Source organism: Schistocerca serialis, chromosome 2, assembly GCF_023864345.2.
Source record: "Schistocerca serialis cubense isolate TAMUIC-IGC-003099 chromosome 2, iqSchSeri2.2, whole genome shotgun sequence".
Classification (NCBI taxonomy): domain Eukaryota; kingdom Metazoa; phylum Arthropoda; class Insecta; order Orthoptera; family Acrididae; genus Schistocerca; species Schistocerca serialis.
Genome location: NC_064639.1, coordinates 848,652,686 through 848,671,044, shown reverse-complemented (window position 1 = coordinate 848,671,044; position 18,359 = coordinate 848,652,686). Strand labels below are relative to the sequence as shown.

Below are 18,359 nucleotides of genomic sequence, written 5' to 3'. Positions count from 1 at the left end.
CGGTCAACTGTCGCCACTCGGTGGACGTCCAGTTGTGGTAATAACGTGCAAATTCCAGCCTTCCACGCTGATGAACAGCAGTCAGCATTGGGACACGAACCAGGCGCCTGCTGCAGAGATCCACATGCAGCAACGTTCGCTGAACTGTCGTCATGTAACCCCTTCGTTCATCTGGGCGTTCAGCTGCTCAACAGTTGCACGTCTATTTTCCCTTACCTCCGCAGCCGCCGTTCACCCCTGTCCTCTATGGCCCGGCGCCAGCTCTGGATAGCTCCATTTTGCCATATACGGTAAACTTTAAACACAGCGGCACGCGAACCGTTTACAAACTTGGCCATTTCGGAAATGCTTTCAGTCTTGGCCCGAAAGCCAATGAGCAAGCCCATTTGGAGGTCAGATAAATCGCTCCCTTTCTGCATTGCAATAACGACTGCACTCTATGACTGACTGACTGGCAATCGGATGGGTTCGGGATCCCTATGTTTCAAGGCCCGAGACAGTATAGACCCTTTCCTTGTGTCTGGCTAAATGGTTCAAATGACTCTGAGCACTATGGGACTTAATTTCTGAGGTCATCAGTCCCCTAGAACTACTTAAACCTAACTAACCTAACGACATCACTCACATCCAAACCCGAGGCAGGATTCGAACCTGCGACGGTAGCGGTCGCGCGGTTCCAGACTGTAGCGCCTAGAACCGCTCGGCCACCCCGGCCTGCCCTTGTGTCTGATTGTGAGGTTTTGGATGAGGGTGAGCTCGTCGGAAAGAGGTGGCTTGTTGTGTGAGGTAAATAATTGTATGTTATAGTTTCTGTCGAGTATCATTCTGGGGAATTTGGCTCTGGGATCTGGAGTGATTGTTCCTAGGGACTGGATGAGTGGGTAAGAGGATGTTTGTGTTTGTGTGTAGTAGGAGTTGGCTTTTTCGAGGATGATTTGGGGGATTTTCTTTATGTTTAGTTGTTGGATTATATGTGTATTCGGAAGGTAACGGGAGGCGTCGACGGCTATTCGGAAGAATCTGTTCTGTAGAGTGTGGGTTTTCTTGACATGAGTGTCTGCAGTTGTAGTCCATAGTTCTGAAGCGTAAGTTATAACTGGTAGGATAATAGTATGCGCGCCCCGAACACGCTTTATATGCCGCCCTCTGTCAGTGCTACCACCTGCCGTCTGTGAGTGTTTATTGCACGTTGACGTCGAGCGGAAGTCACATTAATGTGACTGGAATGTGTAACGTCTTTTTACCTATAGAAACAACAACATCAAAAACACATTTGACAGGCAATAATTACCAAGCACAGCTCAGGGTAAGCCACATACAGTGACGATGACATGTTGTATTAACTTAGACTTATGGCTGATTTCTGTTGGCAGCCACAGTGGACATAAAATGTTTTAAAAATGAGACAGTAAAAGAAGAAAACACGCTGCGGATGACACAACTGTGGTGAAACATGTTTGCGTATTAAAACAAAAAACTGTGATCTAGCAAAAAGGCGGACCCTTTTTCATTCATTTGTTATATGGACCACTGATCGTTCCGTCTGTAACGGAACCTATTAAAGGCTTTACTTTACCGAAGTATGCGATACCCTCCAAATTCAACCAGTTTAACGAGTATTTATGATTATAGAAAAGTTATTGTGTATGTTAACAATGATTGCATAACATGTCTCCATAAACAGTCAACCCATTAAATTATACTGAATAACTGACCCACACAAAAGTTAATATCACTTGATCACTGATACAGCAAATGTCATCATGTAAAAACACTAAATTCATCTTAAGTAATTAATATGAAGTACGAAAAATAGTGGCCAACTTACGTATTTTGGATCTCCTTAAATAAAAATCACCCAGTGAAACCTATTTATTCACTAGGACCGTTTTCACTCAGTATTCACGTAAACACTCCTATTTTAGACGAAAACCAATGTAATTCTTAATAATTCATGTTATTTACTTATTTATGCAAATTAGAGAAGTCAATTGACAAACTTCTAAAAAACGGCCATTTTGTAACAAAGAATTATTCTGTCAAGTCAACAAATCTGTCTGTCATTTTAATAACCTGTTAAATTATGTCACTCGATATAAATTAATAACTTTTCTGCACAAATTACGATAACAAATGTACATATGACTTATAAACTATATCTCTTTTTAGTAGTTCTTTGACAAGGTTATAAATACAAGCAGCAAGAAGGGCCGGCGGCGGAGTCTGAATGTCACTTTGGTAAAGTGTATGTGTGTTATTGTTCGAAGTGGATAACATTGCAAAGAACATGTAAAAGAAGTGCTACATTGTATTGTGTCATTGTCTTTGGTGGACAGTGGAATAAGATGGCCACCAGAGTAATAAATATTTGAAGTTTAAATATTTGTTGGTTTCGCTCATTATTTATCATCAAAAGCACATCAAAAACACGGGACGTCATCTTTTTACACCTAGAAAACCAGGTTTAGAGCCAGCATTAGCATCGAGACACAGCAGCGAACCAGCAAGTGGCAGCGATTACCACAATGCATTTTAATGGCGCCAACCTAACATCAAGTGCTAACAAGCTCCGTAAATGGGTGTGAAATAGTGCGATTATAGCAATATCTACGACTAGGCGACCATTATACGTCGCACCTCAGTGACATTCAGGACCGTGTGCGAGCCGTTATTTGTAAAGAGATACTTTGCATCTTGCATGCCTGGTTGTGACGCGGCTGAGGCAGCTCCAGACTTTCCTTGGCACCTGCATGTCTACAGACCGTGCGGTTTCTTAGGTGTCCGTCTTTAGCCGTAAAAATAAGGTCGTGCCCAGCCAAATATACACTAGTCCGGCCTCTCCGGCGTTAGTTAGACTTTTTAGCGATGGAGCGAAGAACGTACAACTACGGCCCTTTCCAAGTTAAGGATGTAAGCGGGTGCAGTAAGTACAAGGAGGTATAAGGAGATAAACGTATGTAGATATACCAACCGTGCTCTTCTTATGCCGGCGTCCTATGATTTTCTTCGTAGGCCGAACGAGCATAACACAAAATTTCACTAACACGCCACGCACAAAGCGGGCTAGCCAAAGTAAACCACTATGGCGATCAGCCGACGCCAAACCGTTACGTCAATATCAAAAGTGGACATCTTGTTTCAAATCACGGCATAATAGAAGATTTTATTCGGAATTACTGAAATTGGCAAAATATTACTTCGCAATTCCAGACACTAATGCCAACGTCGAAAGACTGTTCTCTTTGATAAACGTCAATGGGCAAAGGAATGCTTTTTGCAAACCGGCATAATCCTGAAGATGATGTTCTTGTTCTTGTTATGTAATTTAAAATTATTAATAAACGGTTGAAAATATCGAACTGCTCTGTTTGTATTTAAAATAGGTCGTCAGGCTTTTAGAGCAAAATGTACGGCCGAGTCCAGCTTTTCTGTTTTTGGATCTGGCTACCCTAAGCGGAAGAGAAAATGGGGAAGGGAGATAGTGAATGACCTTTAATGAGAACTGCTAGTATGTTAAGTACATCTGTAATGAATGCAGTACTTCATCGCCAGAATATTTTGAGCTGTGCATTTTCTTTATCTCTAACTTACAAACATCGTAGTATCAGAAAAGAGCCACACTTTTTGTTTACTGAGCAAGTGTCTAGAAATTTTTGCATACTATCATCACATTCAATTTATGAACTAATTTCACCGCTCAGCGGAGAAACTATATTTTTTAAGATGTGGTATTCGAGTGACGCTTCGCATACCTCTCTTTGGCACTGAACGCAACTCACAAGACTACAAGTATTGTTTTCATTTACTATTTGAAATTAAAGAAAGGATGAACAGACATTCGTAAATAAGAAATATTATTCAGATTTTTCGATGAAACAGAAGAAAAGCTTTTCTTATATCTGTTATGAAATTTTATTTTACATTCCAGCTTCCATTATAATTTTTTTTAACGCGACTTCTTGCGGTGGGGCCTATTCCCGTACAATTGTCGTAACTGAGCTTTTCACCTTTAAATGGTACCGAGAAAACTTACATAAGACAATAGGTGAAAGAAATGCATCAGTTTTAATAATTTTAGTTTGCCACAGCTTAGAAACTATAAGAGGTTTGGAAATAAACTATCCGTCGGAGGTTCGAGTTCTCCCTCGGGCACGGTTGTGTGTGTCGTCCTTAGTGTAAGTTAGTTTAAGTTACATTAAATAGTGTGTAAGCTTAGGGGCCGATGACCTCAGCAGTCTGGTCCCATAAGACCCCACCACAAATTTCCAAATAAACTAACGAACTCCCTTTTCAGATGGTTGTAAGAGCGGACAAGTACCGTAAAACCTCAGGAAATTCTGATAACACTGGGTTGGGCACTTCGTTCATCTGTCAACACATGACGCAAATTCATAATAAAATATAATAGCTAGTAGTTTAATATCAGTCAAGCTAGAACTACCCCATCTTATTCCGGATCTTTCCAGTGGAATGTGCGTCCCTCTGTTAATTTTTCTAGACTGTCCTCCTTCGTCGTCTCAGAGCGGTGTTAACAGTTAGCGCAATGTACAGGGTGTACATAAAGTCCCAATTATTCATTGTACAAGAAGCAAACATTGTACAGATATCGTACATATGTCGTTTTGAAGAGAAACCCTGAAAGTTTTTTTTTTCGTGTGTACCGCCACAGCATAGTTTGGTAATTTGCCGATAGTCAGCGCTAGTCGCAAAGAAGTCGAGTTCAGGTGCGGAGCGAGCCGTGCTACAGAAGGGGACAGCTGTTTCATGAAGTGGCCTTCCCGATCACGTGAAAGATCTGGTGAATGTACCGCCTCTACCACGTGATGTAGCAGAGCTCCGGGAGCGAATACGGGAAGCGACTGCCACAGTCGACGATGCCATGCTTGCACGGATATGGCAAGAATTCGATCACCGTATTGACGTCTGCCGGGTCACTCATGGTTCGCATATCGAATGTTTGTAAAAAAAAATTTAAAAAAAGCTTTCAGAGTTTCTCTTCAAAATGCAATATGTATGACCTCTCTACAATGTTTAGTTCTTGTACAATAAATAGTGAAAGTGTTACCGAACTTAATGTACACCCTGTGTAGGAGACCTAGAGCATCAAAAACATTGACGTTCTCTCAGTATATGGCACAATACACGTACCGGTTGAGGGCGGTGTTGTGCAATACATGGCTGGCTGTTCCTGCAGAAACTCCGTAAGTTGTGGCCATGTAAAGATCTGATACAGCGAAGCCATATAAATGTGAGTACACCAGGAAAGACAGACGAAAAGAGTCATCTGATGATGCTGAGTAAGTGTTTAAGGGAACCAAAGAGAGAAGGTCATCAGTCTGCTATTGACCCGCGTTGCTCGACAAACACCGAAACGGTAGTTCATTTCACTCACACATGCATCAGCAGGTTCCTGTTCATTGAATCGACAGCTTCGACAACAGGGTATTTGACTGTTTTCTGGAAATTGTCTTAAATGATTGATTACGTCATTTTGTACTCCTAACATGCTTTTTTTCCTCTTGCATTTCAGTATTCTTTTATGAAAACGGAAATAAAATTCAAATAATCTGAAAGCCCGATAAAACGCTACATTCGAGTCATGTGATGCCTGTGACGTCACTGGCTAGCTCGCTGATCCTGTTGTCATAATACTAATTCACAGTTATGTCTTGTTTTGGAATTTACGTTTCGGAAAATGGGCTACAAATGGTGTATAGCACCATACTGTATATATATAAAATCCTGAAAAATTGTTTTTTAGTGTTCCAGAGAATGAGAAGATGTGTAAAATATGGTTGCACTGTATCGGCAAATTACCAGCAAGTCGACGCACAAGTTTACTAACTTATTAAAAATGTGTTGCACTGTGAAATCAACATTAATTTAAGTCTGAGATATGCGTTGCCACTGATAGAAGGAAGGAAAGCATCATTCAACGAAATTAAACTCCTAGTGAAAATGGTCATTTTACTCAACTTCACAAACTATTCGGTAGTTATGTTGAACGCTTGTTCGAATCAAACGTGAAATGATACTTTAACTTATTTGTAAAACCACTCGACGGTCCTCTCATATGATAACTAAATCACACTTACAAAACTTCACCACAACAGTCACATGCGCTTACATTTGCAATCACTGTTCGTACACATCACGTTCAAAAAAATATTTTCTAGTTAATGTGACCATACACATTTTATTTTATTAGAAACAATGTTTTTTAATCTTCATCTGTTCAGCTAGGACTCTTATTTTTAAACTTCTGAAGTTTCACCATCTTACATAAAGTTGAAATAAGTCTGCTTCAGACAATGACATTAGTTTACATTTACAAACATCACAGCCCTTACGTTTCTGTTACGTGCATTTTGTACATGATTTGTATCTATCCGTATAAAAGTACCTCGTTAAACTGTGGGCGTGTAGTGATATCTCCACTACTAGCAATGCTTTCCAAAAAAAAGTGAATTGTTTGTTCGTAAATTAAATGCATTTATCCTCTGTTGTCTATTTCTCAGACTAAGGATAATGTGAAGCATCGAAACAACTGCTACAATCAGTTCTTGATAACACTGTTTTCGTATTTCGTGTAAAACTTTTAAAATATCTGACCCATTGAGGGTTCGAACACGTTACCCTTTTTCTTCATAGTTGCACCACCCAGCAACTGCTCGAGCTTTCTTCTCTAATCGAATTCAGCGGTAAGGTTTGCCAAGAATAACTTTATTGTGCTTTGGGTAGTAGTTCATGACTGATAGCTGACAATCTAGTTATAATATAAAGATCTATTTGCAAAAGTTCTACAATTCCTTAGTTTTGAACGAGTTTAACGATGTCGCAGGAAGCAGGGTCCCTCCTTGCACATATCGCCGCTCTAAATGGATGTAGCATAAACTAATCCTATCGCTTGCGCAGTATGGATGTAGATGTAGATGTAATCAACTTTCGCGAGGTTACCACTACCAGCGTTCATAAAACTCCTTTCTATTGTTAGTTCAAAGTTATAATTGTGTTTTCCATCGCTAAATAGCTTAAGTGTTTGCAGAAAAAGAACATAATTACCCCGTAACTTCGGCAAACACTCCTATAACACACTTGTACCTTCGTCTTACTCCTCCGTGACGTCACCAGATCTTCAGCCAGTAACAGAGCCTTTTCGAACACGTGACCAAATATCGATTTTTTAATGATTTTTGTGCTTTAAGTACCGAAAAATAATAGATATTTTGTGAGCATATTGACCGTAATTGCTATTTGTATATTATAACCAATCAGAATAACAACAATCCGAACCATATTTTTAACAAAGGGTAACATTCTAATCGCTTTCTCATCTCTTGAAGAGTGGCTGCTGTAAGTGGGGCAAAGGTTCTGTCTTTTATGTACCGCCATAGAAAAAAATCACAAGGTGTGACGTGTAGTGACCTGGGAGGCCAAGGCAATGAACAAAATCTTTTTGTCCACGTTTTTCATTCCGACGTTGTGGGATGGTGTTGTTTAGATAACGCCGCGGCTCAGGGTGAAAGTGATGCGGGGCGCCGTCATGCATGAAAATGAAATCATTGGAATCTTCGTGAATTTGATGTAACAACCAATTTTGGAGCATGACATTCCTCTCACAGCTTCTTCCGTAAAGAAGAAAGGTCCATAAACTTTGTGAACAGAAACGACACAAAAGACATTCAGTTTCGATAAGTCTTTCATGTTCGACGACAGTGCCAGGATTTTGCGACCCCCAGATTCTTACATTACGGCGGTTTACTTTACCCGTTAGATGAAACGTCGATTCATTCGAAAGGATGAGTCGTTCGGAAAAAGTGTCCTCCGCCATGCCCTGTAGAATTCAAATGTTAAATTTGTACCTTGTGTTATGGTCGCCGGGACGCAGTTGCTGCAGTAACTGCAATTTGCAAGGCTTATGCAGGTGTCGTTCCAGAACATACCACACCGTTGTTTGAGGAAGTTGAAGTTCCTGGCCTACCCGTCTTGTGTACTTTCGTGGGATCCGTGCGAATACATCACGGATACTCTCGACATTTTCATCAGACGTGCATTGCCGACCAGTACTCTTCCCTTTGCGTATGGAACCAACTTCCAAGAACTTGGTACGCTAGCCATAAAATCTGCTTGTATACAGGCGGCTTGCTGGATCGACAGCGGAATGCTCGTTGCACCTGAAAAATGGATTGACTTCGGGCAAATTGCAACACACAAAATGATTTCTCTCATGGTATAGTCGCCATGGTGCTACAAACAATTAGCAGCGCAGCCGTGTCAAAACTTCGAACTTTCCTCTATCCAGTGATAGGCGCAAAGTGTTTCTACCTTTTATAGTTTGTTTGTAATAAACAACTGAAATCTGTTCTTTCTTTTTGAGTCGACCGGTAAATTTCCGCAATAATATTGTGTCTTTCTTGACCTCGCACTTTCCCGCAACATGTTGACACAATATTATTGCACAATAAATGTTGAGTATGTGAGGGACCATGACACACAGTAGGAACTTGCAGCCAAGATGCATCGTATGTCTATCGACGCCTCCTATCTCTTGGTTGGGAGTATGCGACGCTGTGGAGATTATAGCTAGTGTGAAGATTAACAAGGGGACCTCGCCTACTCATCATCACTAAATTCGTTCAAATTTGTAAAATGAGCAGGGAGTGACCAGAAATGATAGTGACAGAAGTGGGAGTTCCAAATGGCCAAGCATTACAAAAGAAAAGAAAGCATTTTTGGCGCGGGTCTGGCGAGGCATGAGCTATTTATGTTAGCTTAGGTGCTGGGCAGCAGTTGGCACAGCGGAACGAGTATGAATGGTAATCCGAGCATCGTGGGATCAAGTCACTATGCGGGAACTGTTTTTTATTTTGAATTTTCTCATTACATTGCAAATAATGCTCCTTATACTGTATATATGAATATTTTCATAAAAGGCATGAGACGGAGTTTTCTTGACTGATTTCATGAAACCTTACGTGCAGGGGAACAAATTTCTTCTCTTAACTGACTCATGGGGAGGACAAACAAATTCACAGTCATGCGGCGAAATCTTTCAAGATGAAGGATCGCTATAGTGCGGCATTAAAAGTGATACCCCCCCTCCAAATGCACTCCATTAGTGCAGCCTGCGACGTCTGCTTTTATCGCCAGGTAAAAAATTTGACCAAAAGGCTTCAAAACCTCTCTTATCTCTTCGATAAGGAAAGACAACAATCAAATCCCGAGAAAACATCGTCAAAATACATTTCATTGTACATCAATAATTACCCTCGGCAATATTTTGCGAAATGACGCGTTACGCACGGTTTGCTGTCAAACTGTGCGACGAGAGGAGACCTGCTTTGAATGTAAAACAAGTTTGTATCCCTACGGCAACATCAATACAATCATGTAATTGCAAAAATGTGGCGCTTATAACGTATGCAAGATGCGGAGGAAATTACTTCTGCCGCTTTTTTGCTGTGAAAATCTCCCCACAATATTTAAATCATTAACCATAAAATAATAAAAATACTAACCTAAACTCCGTTCTAACAGGCCTCGTAAGACCCAACGGTACCGGCCGACCGCCGTGTCAACCTCGTTCGATAGGCATCAGTGGATGCGGATACGGAGGGGCATTTGGTCAACACACCGCTCTCCCGGCAGTTGTCAGTTTCTGTAACCAGAGCCGATGCCTCTCTGTCAAGCACCTCATCGATTGGCCTCGCAAGGGCTGAGTGCATCCCGCTCGCCAACAGCGCTCGACAGACCCGGGAGGTCACCCATCCAAGTGCTTACCAAGCCCGACAGCGCTTAACGACGATGATCTGACGGGAAACGGTGTTACCACTGCGACAAAGCCGTTGGCAAATTAATATAAGTATTTAAATTTATACATGAAATTCTACACATTACAATCCCTGCCTGGAAATTTATTTATAAATCGAAATATCCTTTTGCCTATCCTTTCCAAGCCTTTTATGACAATATTAATATATACAATACATTGAGCATTATTTAGATTTCTTTGCAGTGTAACCAATGTAAAAGTTGAATATAAAAATGAAATTTTCTGCATAGGCGCTGGACCTTAAGCCCGGTCCACACGCAACGATCTGTCTGCGCAGACATCGGTGCAGATGTCTGTACATGCAAAAGATCGCTGCAAATGTGGTGTGTTCACACGACACAAACCCCAATCTACTACTCGCCCGCCATCTGTCGGCGTAGAAAAGAAATATCAGTGGCAAGCGACTACGCTCCCCGTAAACGTCAAACATTTAATTCAGTTATTTTGAAATATAGAAATGGAGGAAGTTCTGTTGTGGTCTGTGTTCGCAACTTGTGTTGCAAAAAACATTCAGACCAACCGCAGGAAACAGAGAAAGCGGGCAAAATGGTGTAGACAGTGGCTGCTAAAGCGAAAGCAGTTTTCTCACGTAAATTTACTGAGGGAGTTGCAGGACGAACCTAACGACTGGCGAAATTATTTGCGGATGGGTGTCGAAACTTATAATTATCTCTTAAAGCTTGTAACCCTTCATATTATGAGAAAAAATACTTGTATGATAAGGGCAATTTCTCCTCATGAACGGCTGGCGGTAACATTGACACTCCAATTTCATCTTCAATTGTACTCCAGCTTGGTCTTGGCGTTTCTTGATCATTAAGAAAGCCAAGCAGATCAAAATACCATAACGTTGGCTGGTATACTTGATCTACTCCTACACCAGATCTAGATTTCTGAACTTTGGATAACTCAATTAGAGCATTGTATGCTGCAGTCTTTTTGTCTCGGTCACTATATTCTTTACTTTTAATCTTCCACAAACATGGGTGGTTTCTACATATTTCAGTGAATTCACTTGCAAACTCTCGAGAACACTGACGAGTATCAGCCAATTTAATGCCCTGTGCACACAAACACTAGACTGAGCAAACAGCTGTTTCGCGCCAGATTTGCGGCGATCTCCTGTCCACACGCTCCAACTTGTCTGCGCAGATGTGGTTTGAACCCACAGATTTGAGAGGTTTCGCTCAAACCTCCAACTCCAACTTCCAGGTTTGCACACACCTCAGGTTGGTGCAAATCTTCTGTCCACACGCAACGATCTGTCTGCGCATATGTGATGTGCGCAGACATTTGCGCAGACAGATCGTTGCGTGTGGACGGGCCTTTAGCAATGTACCCTTTCCCATGCGCCAAATGCAGCTGAAAATAGTCATGTTTATGGCTTTGCAGCCAGCATATTCGACTAGAAGAAGCTCTTTTTAGAGCAGTTGGGAAGACAGCTGTGGCAAGATGACATACTGTGGAGTGAGGTACCGATGCCAGGTGGTTTGTTCGGTACGGATATCGTGAGAAAGACCGCCTAAATTGTGGTCCTTCTCCTCGACTGGCTACTGCATTCGGAAGTTGCGCACCAAAATGCAGGACAGATCAATAGTTTACGATACAGCCCATTCTCTGTATAAAAATAAATTCTCGTTTCACCAGCTATCGATGGCTCTCAATAATTATATCATTCCATTGACAAAATCTGTAATCGCATGAATATCGCGGTAGATATGGAAGTTTCCCATATTAATCACATGGCAGAACACTCTCGTCTTCGCGCGCTACCGCTTGCGAAAATCTTGTTTCGATATCTCAAACCATTTATGAGTTATGAGGAATTTATAAATATTTCATTCTAGTTTTTTCACCGACGCACGAGTTCGTGACGGAGCACATTACATACATTCCGTTTTCTCGAGACTGGAAACAGACAGCGATCCTTCCAAGTTGAAAGAATAATTCAATATATCGTCTACATTTAATACCCAGCAACATGCAACGTAACACGCACAAAATACAAATTCATAGCGATACCTATTTTTTCACTGCAGCCGGCCGCGGTGGCCGAGCGGTTTTAGGCGCTTCAGTCTGGAACCGCGCGGCCTCAACGGTCGCAGGTTCGAATCCTGCCTCGGGCATGGATGTGTGTGATGTCCTTAGGTTAGTTAGGTTTAAGTAGTTCTAAGTTCTATGGGACTGATGACCTCAGATGTTAAGTCCCATAGTGCTCAGAGCCATTTTAAATAATACGACAAATTATGTCACATATTCTGATACTTGAAAATTCAGCCATCGAAACATATAGGGTGCTTCCCATTGACCTAGAATCATGAAAATTGGTGAAAAGCAAGGTTTCACTGTGTAAGTAAAGGAAAAAGCCCAAAATTGTTAATTTGTGTTTATATCACACGAAAAAATATTTTTAGTCCTTTTTTTATCTGTCTGTCTCACAGTCCATCTTTTGAGACCCCTTTTTCTCTGCAACATTTGGCGTTTGAAGTTCAAATTTATGTCGCGTACTAAAGTCTAAGTTATCTTGGTGGTCTAAAATTTTACGCTTCTAAGTCAATACAAACAAAAGATTCGGTCATTTACGTCACATGTTTTGACACTCGCAAACTAACTCATCGAGACCTGTAGGGTATTTCTCACTGATCTACACTCATGCTCATAAATTAAGGATAATTGCAGAATGTGGTGCCACACAACGTGGCACTACACAAAACTGGCGCTAATAGCATAGGCACATAGGGAACACACACGACACAGATCTGGAAGTCCACAGTGTTGGTGATAAGTTGAGAAAACCGTCCCGAAACACATGTGTTATAAAACGCCACTGTTTCCTGCGCATGTACCCCGACATCAATATGGGATATGATCACCATTCACTCGTACACGGACCGCACAACGGACTGGCTTACTCTAGATCAGGCTGTCGAGCAGCTACTGGAGTATAGCCTCCCATTCTTGCACCAGTGCCTGTCGGAGCTCCTGAAGTGTCCTAGGGGTTTGAAGATGTGCAGCGATACGTCGACCGAGAGCATCCCAGATGTGCTCGATGGGGTTTAGGTCTGGAGAACAGAGGCCACTCCATTCACCTGATATCTTCTGTTTCAAGGTACTCCTCCACGATGGTAGCTCGGTGGGGCAGTGCGTTATCATCCATCAGGAGGAAGGTGGGACCCACTGCACCCCTCAAAAGGCGGACATACTGGTGCAAAATGACGTCCCGATACACCTGATCTGTTAAAGTTCCTCTGTCAAAGACATGCAGGGGTGTACGAGCACCAATCATAATCCCAACCCACACCATCAAACCACGACCTCCATACAGGTTCCTTTCAAGGACATTAAGGGGTTGGTATGTGGATCCTGGTTCACGCCAGATGAAAACCCGGCGAGAATCACAGTTCAGACTATACCTGGACTCGTCCATGAACACAACCTGGGACCACTGTTCCAATGACCATGTACTGTGTTCTTGACACCAGGCTTTACGGGCTCTCCTGGGACCAGGGGTCAGTGGAATGCACCTCGCAGGTCTCCGGGCGAATAAACCATGTCTGTTCGGTCGTCTGTAGACTGTGTGTCTGGAGACAACTGTTGCAGTGGCTGCGGTAAGGTCCCGCTCAAGGCTACCTGCAGTACTCCGTGGCCGTCTGCGGGCACGGATGGTGAGATATCGGTCTTCTTGTGGTGTTGTACAATGTGGACGTCCTGCACTGTAGCGCCTGGACACGTTTCCTGTCTGCTGGAATCGTTGCCAGAATCTTGAGATCACACTTTGTGGCACACGTGCTACGACCTGCTGTGTTTGACCAGCCTCCAGTCGCCCTAGTATTCTACCCCTCATAACGTCGTAATATGCGTTCTTTGAGCCATTTTCAACACACAGTCACCATTAGCACGTCTGAAAACGTCTGCACACTTCGCTGCACCGTACTCTGACATGCAGCAACACACCTCTGCATATGTGGACTGTTCCCAGCGCCACCGTGCGACGACCGCAGGTCAAATGCGCCGCATGGTCATACCCCGAGGTGATTTAAAACCGCAAACCGCCCACCAGAGCGTTGTTTCACCATGTATCAGCATTATCCTTAATTTATGAGCATGAGTTTAGAATCATGAAATTTGGCAAGAAGCAAGGTTTCACAATCCAAGTAAAGTAATAAATCTGAAACTTGTTAAACTTCAATTATATCATATAAAAGAAATTTTTTGCCATTTGAACATACATTGCATTTATCATCTATCAAAAGCATAATAGACGAACATTGCTGCGGCAACATAAAATGTAAGTTGTTGCCATGCTTAGCGATTAAATACAAAAGAATGATTAAATCTTCAATCTCCACACACGAGGGTTGCTCAGAAAGTAATGTACCACATTGTTTTTCTCAACTGAAAACAATGCTACGAGTGCGAAACTTTAGGTATTACGGCAAGTTGAAAAAGAGAGAGTTACAGAGAAGAGAGGGTGACATGTACGTAATTATGATAAACCCCTTCCCTCAAAAACAATTATCTTCTTTATATCTCCTATGTGTCACCACAGATGACGTGTCACCGATCTCATTTGTTCTAAGATTGTAGTACACGCGAGGTGCCTATTTACTTCCACCGCCCTGAGTGGAATGCATAAGTTCTAATAAATCTTCACCAGCCTGCAGTCTTCTATAGTTGTTGTCCCCTGCGCAGAAAACAGCATGTAGGCCGTGAATCCTAATCTTGAGAGTGTAAGAAAATCTTAGCGAGAAACTGTTGTTTTAGAAATGATTAAATTTCCAATCAGTTCGTTTATACGGGATGCCACTCGCTTTTTATTGGTAGAACATGAGAAACTGCACAGTTACGTTCCTTTTTAGAGTCACAAATGATTTTTATTCTTCAACAAATTAATAAACTGCGTACTTCCGTTTTTATTCTCAACTATACGTCCAAATAACCATACATCGCTAATAAATTCCTAACTAACATCGACCGCGGAAGAGTACATGTCTATCTTCCGACAGTGTCAAACCAGCTCTGATTTACACACTAGACATTGCTAACTCAGTCTTAACTGATACCGCGGCGGACATGTCCGTCCTCCGAGACTGCCGAGCGAGCTCTGATCTTACAGCCGAACCACTTCGCCCGCCGTCCAAGTCAGGCGCAATCCGTATGTCATCGAAATGCTGCCTTTTCGTTTTGCAGTTATTTCTGTTCTGCTGGTTGTTAATACTTGTGAAATAATGGAATGATAGCACGCTATTGAGAGATGCTCTAATTTGAAATTCAAGTAAATAGGCTGCTTAGTTTGCCTAATATTAATGACAGTGGCGCGCAATTACCGAACGCAGCAGCCAGTCGCGTAGTGGGAGCACAATTTAGGCGGTCTTTCTCACGATGCTCGTACCGAACAAACCATCTGTGATCGGTACCTCACACCACATGTCATCTTGCCACAGCTGCCTTCTCAACTGCTCTAAAAACAGCTCCTTTTAGCCGAATATGATGGCTGCAAAGACAGAAATATTACAGTATGTATTATTTGAAGTGTAATGAGTGAGCGCGCCAAGTTTCCGTCACTTCCGACAGATAGCGTAACTGCAGGAGAGTTTCAAAATGACGCCTGTAGGTGATGTACGTCTCAAGCAACGTGCCGTCATTGAATTTATCCGTGCAGAGAAAGAAACTGTGGGGAATATTCACAACCGCTTGTGCAAAGTCTATGGAGCATCGGCTGTCGACGGAAGTACAGTTAGTCGCTGGGCACGTAGGATGAGGTCATCAGAAGGAGGTCAGGCGGCGCTGCACGATTTGCAGCGCTCGGTGAGACCATCCACGGCTGTCACACCTGACCTAGCCCCACGGACTTCCACTTGTTTGGACCATTAAAGGATGCCATTGGTGGGAGACATTTTGAGGACGATGAGGAGGTGATTCACACAGTGAAGCACTGGCTCCGCCACCAGGACGAGGATCGGTACCGACAGGGCGTACACGCGCAGGAGGAAGGCCATAGAACGGGATGGAGAACGCGGAAAAATAGCGTGCGTGGAAAAAACACCATTCTTCCGTGTGTGTTATTCTCATCATGTTCAATAAAGAGTTGTTCAATGAAAAATTCGGTGCATTAATTTCTGGGCAGCCCTCGTATACAGGGTGAAAAGTATTTAAACCACCAAACTCTGGGAGGTTGTAGGGGACATCAAAACAAATGTTTTCCCCTAGTGTCATTTTTTCCTATGAGGAGTATTTAAACCGGTAGAGGAAGATTTCTCTGGCGGCAAAAATGTTCAGATGTGTGTGAAATCTTATGCGACTTAATTGCTAAGGTCATCAGTACCTAAGCTTACACACTACTTAACCTAAATTATCCTAAGGATAAACACACACATCCATGCCCGAGGGAGGACTCGAACCTCCGCCGGGACCAGCCGCACAGTCCATGCCCTCTGGCGGCAAATTAATCAAACCAACAAACACTTTTCCATTGGCCGGCCGGTGTGGCCGTGCGGTTCTAGACGCTTCAGTCTGGAACCGCGTGACCGCTGCGGTCGCAGGTTCGAATCCTACCTCGGGCATGGATGTGTGTGATGTCCTTAGGTTAGTTAGGTTTAAGTAGTTCTAAGTTCTAGGGGACTGATGACCACAGATGTTAAGTCCCATAGTGCGCAGAGCCATTTTTTTTTAACTTTTCCAACTTTTTTATGACCAAGAGACAACACATTAACACAACCCAATTTCAATTACAGTAGATTTTCAAAAAATGCCTCCACTGACACGTAAACAAAGGTCAAAAACCCTAGGAGTATCCTGAATTGTTCCTGCTGCTGCTACTATCCGGGCAACCAGATCTTCTGATGCAACAGGAGTTGCGAAAATAAGGTTGTGCATCTCTTCCCACACAAAAAATTCCAGAGGGTACGTATCTGGTGATCGAGCAGCCCATGGTACAGGACAACCTCTGCCAATCCACGTTTCTGGAAACCGTCGGTCCAGGAATCGACGCACACGACGACTGAAATGTGCTGGCGCCCCGTCATGTTGGAACCACATGCGTTGTCTGGTAGGGAGGGGGACGTCTTCCAGCAATTCTGGCAATGCTCTAGCGAGAAATTTGTAATAGTGCCTGCCAATGGCCTAGGTAGCACATACGGCCCAATTCCCCAACATCGACCCACACATTAACGAACAACCGCACTTGATGAGCGCTAGTAACTGTGGCATGTGGGTTATTCTCACTCCAAACATGCGAATTGTGCATGTTAAAGACTCCATCACGCCCGACCGTTGCTTCATCGGTAAACAACAAAGAGGATGGAAATGTAGGATGCATTTCACACTGTTCCAGGTACCACTGCGAAAACTGTGCTCTGGGTGGATAATCAACTGGTTCCAGATTGTCGACACGCTGTAAGTGAAATGGACGTAACAATTGCTCTCGAAGGACTGATTCGTACCCATGTTACGTGCAATTGCACGAGTGCTGATTGAAGGATCCCGCTCCACATTCTCCAAGACAGCTTCCTCAAGTTGCAGCGTTCTTACCGTACGACAGCGTCCCTGTTCAGGCAATCTGCTAAATAAACCGGTCTCACGCAGACGTTGGTACACAGCAGCAAAGGTCGTATGATGCGGGATACGGCGATTAGGATATTGTTGTTGATAAACCCGCTGTGAAGCTCGTCCGTTGTGGTGCGTTACGTTGTACAGTGTACTCACCCCAGGTGTATCATTCAATTAGTAAACAGAGACAATGCACTACTACACTGGTGGACAGCAGTTGCCTACAACTGAAGAGCGTAATACGTCCTCTAACAACTGAAGATCGCAATACGGCCTCTAAAAACTGAAGAACGTAATACGGTCTCCATCGGTTGAAATAGTCCCTATAGGAAAAAATGACATTTGGGAAAAATATTTGTTTTGATGTCCCCTACAACCTCCCAGAGTTTGTCGGTTTAAATACTTTTCATCCTGTATAAACTGATGTCCCCTGCTCGTTTCTTTTTCTATGTCCTTGCTAGTCTGAGAAACTACTGAAGATAGTTTGATACGGTCTTAGAATTCCTGGGATCAATATCTCGCTAGCATCGATACCGATAACAGGCAAAAATCATTGAGATTCTCGATTCCCAAACGGACGAACTACATATGTACAATATCAAGTTTGTACGGAGTCCTCAGTGCGCAAGTCCTACTTGCACTTGACCAGCAGTTCTAAACGGTTGTCCATCTGGAGCTCCCAGTTCCGTAGCCTTCACTTCTGGTCAAGGCTTCAAAATAGCATAAATTTGGATGAAATGGGCGATAACATGTCGGCGTTATCTCCCTGTGAGATGAGCGGCCCTACAGGCAACCGCAGATCGTCCAGCAGAAGCATGTACGAGCAGCGGCACACGTACCCGTGTGGCGGTTCCGGAAGAGAGAAGCAAATTCCGCTGAACGTGAGCGGCACACGCCGAGTGGTGGGGAGGAGGCGTCCACGTGGTGGGGGGGCGTGGCGAGCCCCCGACAGCGTCAGCTGGGGCCGCGGGCTGCGCGC

At 43.2% G+C, this 18,359-nt stretch overlaps 1 pseudogene; it reads right to left on the bottom strand.

Moving 5' to 3' along the window:
* Positions 1 to 9,731: 9,731 nt before the first annotated feature.
* LOC126459025 (5S ribosomal RNA) lies at positions 9,732 to 9,850 on the bottom strand (annotated as a pseudogene).
* Positions 9,851 to 18,359: the final 8,509 nt, after the last annotated feature.